This window comes from Rhea americana, unplaced genomic scaffold, assembly GCF_003343005.1.
Source record: "Rhea americana isolate MKP2758 unplaced genomic scaffold, rheAme1 scaffold_83, whole genome shotgun sequence".
Classification (NCBI taxonomy): Eukaryota; Metazoa; Chordata; class Aves; order Rheiformes; family Rheidae; genus Rhea; species Rhea americana.
The window spans coordinates 2,019,154-2,026,009 of NW_028187012.1; positions in this window are offsets into that span (position 1 = coordinate 2,019,154).

The window sequence follows — 6,856 nt, forward strand, 5'->3', positions numbered from 1 at the left end:
GGGAGTTTTTCAATAAATATTTTTACTAAGCTATTCCCTCCCTTGTTTTATTTGAATTCCAAAATTTTTGTCACAAATACAATTTGTTTGACATCACTATTTTATAATGTTCCTGTGCAGCATACGGAATCGATCCTGAAAAGAAACAAGTACTCTGAGCACTGCAGAACTTGCCTTATGGGTATAATTAAAAAGAAAAGTATAAATAAGCTACTTTTCATAATGCCTTAATCATTTGACTAATGATTTGGGCCAGATTCAGTCTCTAGTACAGTACATGTGGTCAATATAAGCAACAATTTGACTATTATTTGCTCTGGTAAATATGCACCATCGTGTTCACCTTTTTTACACTAGCTATGATTAGAATATAGAAAAATATGATAAAGTGGCATTCAAGATATCTCAAGGAATTCTGAAACAAAAATTACGCATTACTAGTGACTGAACGCATTGCTGAGCGACTCAGCACTTACTTATCTAGCCTAAATGCATAAATGTTTCCTTACGCTTTGTCAGAGGAGAAAAAGTAAAAAACAGACCTTGAAATCTTTGAACTTCCATCAAAAGAATTATTTAAGACAGGGGTTCTTCACCCCTGTGTCATATTCGTTGAACATGCAGTACCTCTGTCACCCCCAAAAGACAGAGTGTCAATATTTTTTTAACCTGCCATGTCAAAACTGGAGCAAAATTTGTGGAGTACTTAAGTATAACCTGGAATTAGGGTATACAGTGAATAGATTAAAGACTAAGTGATATAACCATGCTGTGAAAAAGGTCCTCTGTAATAGAATGGAAGAAAAATAAATGGTAAGAGTCAGACAGTGAAGTTCGTGCACCTCAGAGTAATTAGGAGAATGAAAACACGAGATGAAATATTTATTGACTTATGTAATGACAAATAAATATGACAATATTTAATGACAAAATAAAAAGTGAATGTGCAAAGAGAGAAGCACTTAAATTACTTCTTTTCTCTCCGAAAAAAACACCCTGTGTGCTGCAAGGCCTTTAAACCTCCACATTAGAGCAAAGGGCTACGCTACTGTTGAACTGGGGTCATCCTCGCTCGCACAAGAGAATCTCACGAAAGCTGGGAAGCTGGTTCATACATCAGCGCTGCCCCCRTTTGCACAAAAAGAGCTTTGAAATAGTGCAGGAATGGGATAAAGGTCAAAGACGTGCTCTACTGAACCCTCGCGTGGTGTTGTGCTTTGACGTAGGTTGAGGTGGATTCATCTTCAGTTATGGGAAAAAGTAAGTGCACTTAATTCCCCGCTTCCTTGCCCGGTTCAAGCTTGAATCTAGTTTGCGCCGTTAACCGCTCTGAAACTGATCTAGTTTGTACCACAACTGCTTTGAAGACCCATGTTCAGACAACATGGTGCTTTAACCTGGTGGCCAGGCAACAGCAAAAGCATAGCTGCATTTTAATGCAAAGCCATTGGCATAAAATTAGTACCTTTATTATACAATTGAACGGTGCTGTAAATATATTGGGGGACTCAGCCTCCTGGCTTGCTGCAGTTGTAGCGTAGACAGGCTTTTTGTCTGAAAGATCAGACCCATCCAGCTTACGGGAGTAAGAGCTTAGAAGCATTTTACAAGACTAATAGCTGACATTACGAAGTAATTCACATTAAAGCAACAATACTTAACTGTTTTTTCCAGCCCGAGTACATTTGCTTTAAGTGCGTTGCATACAATGCAGAAATGTATTTTTGTAAATTATTGAGGCCTGTAGGCGGGAAGCCTAAAAGCAAAGAGCACTGTAATTTCCAGGAAAACAGCCAATAATGAGAGTTTCTTAACTGCATTGCTCTCTGAGGGTTTAGCAGTAGGGATAAAATAGTTTTCTCCATAAGTCCATTACTGGCTGYTTCAGCCCGGTTGCGCTGCTGTCATCTAGCGGGGAGTCAGCAGAGGCGAAAAAGCTTMCAGGCACGGTTTGGCGGCTTTGCTGTAATTCGCCTTTTTTTATTATTTTTTTAAAATTTTCCTCTTGCGACCTCGCTCATGCGGGCTCCTTTGCTGCCACCCGGTGGCGGAGCGCGGCCCCTGCGCGGCCCCTGCGCGCAGCCGCGCTCAGCTCCCGCCGCGCAAAACTCGCGAAAACGCTGGGCGGGAGGCAAAGCGCGTCCGCTCCGCTCCGCTCCGCGGGAGCAGCTGCACTTCCTCTAAGGAAGCAACCCAGAGTGACTGAAGCAAAAAAGTCATCCTGTAACCCTTGGGATTAGGATTGGTGTTTGGAAAATTAAATGTGCAGTGTATTCCAAAAGTGCTTTTAAAGCTAGAAGAGTAAAACAGCTCTAGTAAGTAATGGCGTCTAACCTGGACATACAACATTTTTTCCACAGTAAGTAATCTCTGAGACCTAAATTCAGGGGTTTATTGCTAGCTTGAGGAGACCACTTAAACATACAATTCAGTTCACTTCAACAGGATTGACGCAGGTGCTTAAAGTTAAGCAGTCAAAGTTCAGTTGGGATCAGAACAGGAACAAATGTTGGCATGGATATAAATTTTTTATTCCAATGGTAATCAACTCAAATTCCAGCAAAGTCTCCTATTTAGAGTCTCATATTCTACTTAATAGCCRGGAAAAGCATATGTGTGAAATATAGGTCTGACATATGCCACTGGCTCACCSCTTGCAATATTAATACATTGGTATAGTAATATGACATTACAGGCTTTTACAACCTTCTCCTGTATTCTGCCTTCTCCTATGATGCGGAATGGTGTCCTCTCTTTCCCTGTTCCTTACTTTAGTTTCTCCTCACAAACCTTTGGCTACTAKTGAAGGGTTTGGAAACACCTCAGCTCTGTTGCTAACTTGACCTAAAAAAAGTTCCATAGGAAATGTGTTGCTTTTTGGCCAACCTGGGTGCTATGGGGCAATGCTTGTCTTCCCAAAGAGTCAGCGTGGAGATGTGACAYGCTCCTTCAGCTGCGAACAGGCCAGATGATTGCTTGGTGGACTCCTGAGCCACTCTTCACCCAGGCTCTCTGTTGAGTAGACTTGTTTTACTGTATCTGAGAGAGAAAAATAAAAATACTTGGTTGCCTTCCTACTGGTAGAAAGCTRGAATTACTAGCCTTGAGGGTATCACCTGAGATTTACTTCAGCACAAGGATAAAATCTGACGAGGAACCCCAAGAGCAGAAGGTTTGTATTAGAAAATAATTGTGTTAAGACAAAGATTGTTGAATAGACACAAAGCAAATTTGAAGACTTCAAAGGAGCTATAAAGCAATGTTTAGTACTGACGCTGAGCTATTAGTGAAATTAAAGTTCATTTCAGTGAAACCATTAAGACGACAACTTCGCGGAGGAGTAAGCTTGCAGAGTAGCCCCTGCTCCAAGCTGGGGTGGCCAGGTAGCTTTCCCTCACGCTCACGGCCACACATTGCCTTGTAGCAAGAGTATTAGGGTGAAAAAAAGGATTTAGTACGTTTGTGCTGTGTCTTAAAGGGTTAGAAACAGAGGGGATGAAGTAATGCCATTAACACGGGMAAAGCGTGCCGTCTCCGCTACCGGCACACAGCTGGAAACCCCGCCRGGGTCAGGCAGCCGTGGCAGCTCTCGGAGCACTGGCAGCGTGGCCACGGGCCGTGGGGAGCACGGGATCGTTTCCACGARCACGTAGTAACGCCTTTCCCTGCTCTTTCCCCAAGTGGTTCGCATTTATATCACTTTAGCAAGTGCTTATCTGAGACATAGGGACCGTCTTCTACGGGTATGGCATTTTGAGCGTGCATGGCTGCGCTGAATAAGGCAGAAGAGTTGCCCAGAAATCTTCAAGCGGCTACACCGAAACAGATTTCCCTTCCTGCCAGCGTGTTCAAAAATGTACAAGATGCTATCAGAAGAAAAAGGCTTAAATCAGTCTAAATTCACTTTGCCAGAAAGCCTGTAAATGTCAGTGAACCTGGCCTGAGTTTTACACTCCTTTGCTATTAAGCCACCACAGCCTTTTTTATTTTTCATTTTYGAAAAACAGGGAGCACTAAATGCTCGTTTGAACAAAAAGTATGGAACATCAAGGCTGTTACACATCTTACAGGGGACCCTTCAAGGGGAGACAGCAGGCATTTTGTTGCACTGCACAGTTATGCAAAAATATACCTARACATTTATTTTTGCATGCTGAATTCCATCATAATTATATAAGGAAACGAAAGTACACTTGTTCACTAAGGCTCCGCCAACTTGTAATTGCACTGGCAGTTTCTTTCACGAGTGATTTTAGCAACATTAACTTCTTTCTCTGCARCAAATACAGATTAGCTTGCGGAACTTCCTAAGAGCTGGAATTTTATTTTATTTTTATTGCTTTTTATAGTATAGCCGCTCTTCCCAAACTGCTAGAACATCTTGAAAAATTTGGAGGGTGGCATTCCCAACCTTCCTCTTCCTCTTTCTCCCCTGCATTCTCTCCTGCAAAAAAAAGTGTTAAGTCTAATAACCTGCAATAAATACACAATTGGGTTCTCATTTTATTTACTTCTAGTCTCTGACGATGGCTCCTGTTTGGTTGTGAAGCTCCAGCAGGCACTATTTTTGGAAAATACATTTCAGTGATTTCTCTACCACAGTGAAGTACGGAGTTCATCCACAGAAAGGGTCTTGCAAGGCTAGTTACTTCAGTAAAAGTACGAATTTAGGGGGCTGTAAGTCAGATAGACTCAACATCAGCTGGCCTTTCAACACAACAAATGTGAGGATCCCATGGACTATTTTCTCATGTGATTTTACTTTCTAGAAGAAGCCTCTAGATTTAGAAAGTCTAAAGCAGCATCAAATTGCTCCTGCAGGGTCATTCCCCACTGTAACAGCCACAGATATAGCCTCAGGTACACCGTTGCCTTTTGTCACATCAGATACGTTTAAAAAGTCTTTAGCACTCAGTATTTTAGGAGGAATATACTATTTTTTTTTTTTGATGACAGCACTTTTCTTCTATATAGTTTCTTTTATTAAAAAAAATTATTTGTATTGCTTAGGAACACAGTAATAAAAATAGGAGTGACCTCTGTAGCCACGTGAGTTGCCATTTCCAGAGGAGATGGAGGGGCTGTCACAGTTCCAGTCCTATCTCCCACACCACCAGTTCAAACTCCAGCTCCTGCTGCGTGCAGACTCAGTGTGTGTGGATTCACCTGTAAGGACACTGCAGCAGAGCTAAGTTGCACATTTCAGGGTGTAGGGGTGTGCCAGTGTTTGATTTTTTTTTTTTTCAGTTTTTCCAACCAGTCTCTTTTGCAACCAGTTTCATGTAGGTTCATAAGAGCTGGGATCCAGGCTTTGCAGAGGTGCAACCTATCCCACCGAGCTAGGTTTAAGCYGTAAACTTACTAAGCTAGCGCTTGGCAGTGGCTTGCTGCCGAGGTTTGCGGGTGCTCAGCTTCTCTAGACTCGCACAGCTGCACATAGCAGTGAATGACGTTTGCAGGTAGGCAAATGCAAGTGCTGCAGACCCCAGATCTGCCCCTCGATGGGTCCTTCCCAAACACAAACAAAACACAGGCAAGTTGCTGCAAGAGTATAGACATGGTTCAGATTTGAACCGAGGTGGGCTCTGAGTACGGGTAGGTTAGGATATAGAGCTTCTGCCCACCTCCCCTCAAAGGCGCAACGCTGGCTTCTCCCCTCCGCAGCTGTTTTTCAGTGGTCTTTCCCAGGAAGCTTCCAGTCTGTCAGTGCTGGCGTGTGCCCTGATAGCCCACCCGCTTCCTGACAGAGGGGCTTTGCAGGAGTTTCYAGTCGTGGAGGGTAACTTTGTGGGTCTCCACAGCCAGACATGCTTCAGAGTGGTGCTGCTATTGCCCTAATGCTGTCCAGAGGACACTGAATGACATTTGTTACCTTTTTCTTTTTTCCATCCTCACACCTAATATAATTCATCTGGCTGTGGGAAATAAATGCTAAACACTCTCTCCTGTGAGGTATTAAGCTCTATTAAGGCCACCAAGCAACAAAACCCCTTTAACATAGACTTATATTCAAGGCATTGCTGAAAGAAGCCAGCAGAAGCTGGTGTGTTAGTAGGAGAGAGGGGAATAGTTGGTTAAAGGCAGTATGACACACTAGGGTTTCGGGAGAAGATCTAAACCTCAGATAGCTCCAAATAGCCCAGCCTCTCAACCAGTGTCCTCAAGGAGGGCTCGTTTCCCCTGGGATTTCCTCTGCGCTGATTGTGCTCCTCTTGGGATTGCTCCAACAGGCCTCTTGCAGCTCAGCAATCACTTTGCCACAGCTGCCACACTCAGATTGCAAACTCTTGGTGCTTGAAGTAGGTTCATCTGAGAAGTTCCTTGTTGCCTGCTGTGAGAGCAGTTGTGCTGGAGGAAGCAGGGTGGAGGTAAAGGGGGAAGGCAAGGGCAGGATGCTTCATTAYGGCACACGGCTGTTATACCACACACAGCATAGATCTGTTGGGTATAGAGGGGTCCTTTTTTGCTTCAAATTTGGTGCATTTTTGTTTTTTAATGTCTGTGGGGTATATAAAGTAAACTTTCAGCTGTTAAGACTGCCTCTCTAACTGCAGCTGAATATTGGAAAACGCATGTAAGTGTGCATCTTAAAGTGATATTTTGTCTTTTGCTGTTGGGTTTGGTCTGTTTTAACCTTAATTCCCCTTGGAAGAGGAGGAGATAAAAAATAATCTGTACTGAAGATGATAGAAAGTGACTTTGTTGTGGAAATTCTTTTTTTTTCCTTTTTTTTTTTCTTTTTTTGTGTGTGTGTGTGTGTGTGTGTGTCTAGTCTCATTTCTGTTGGCTGTGCTTGCTTTTTTGAGCTGCAATCATGGCTGCCTACTGAAAGCACTTAACGTATGAGACACCCACG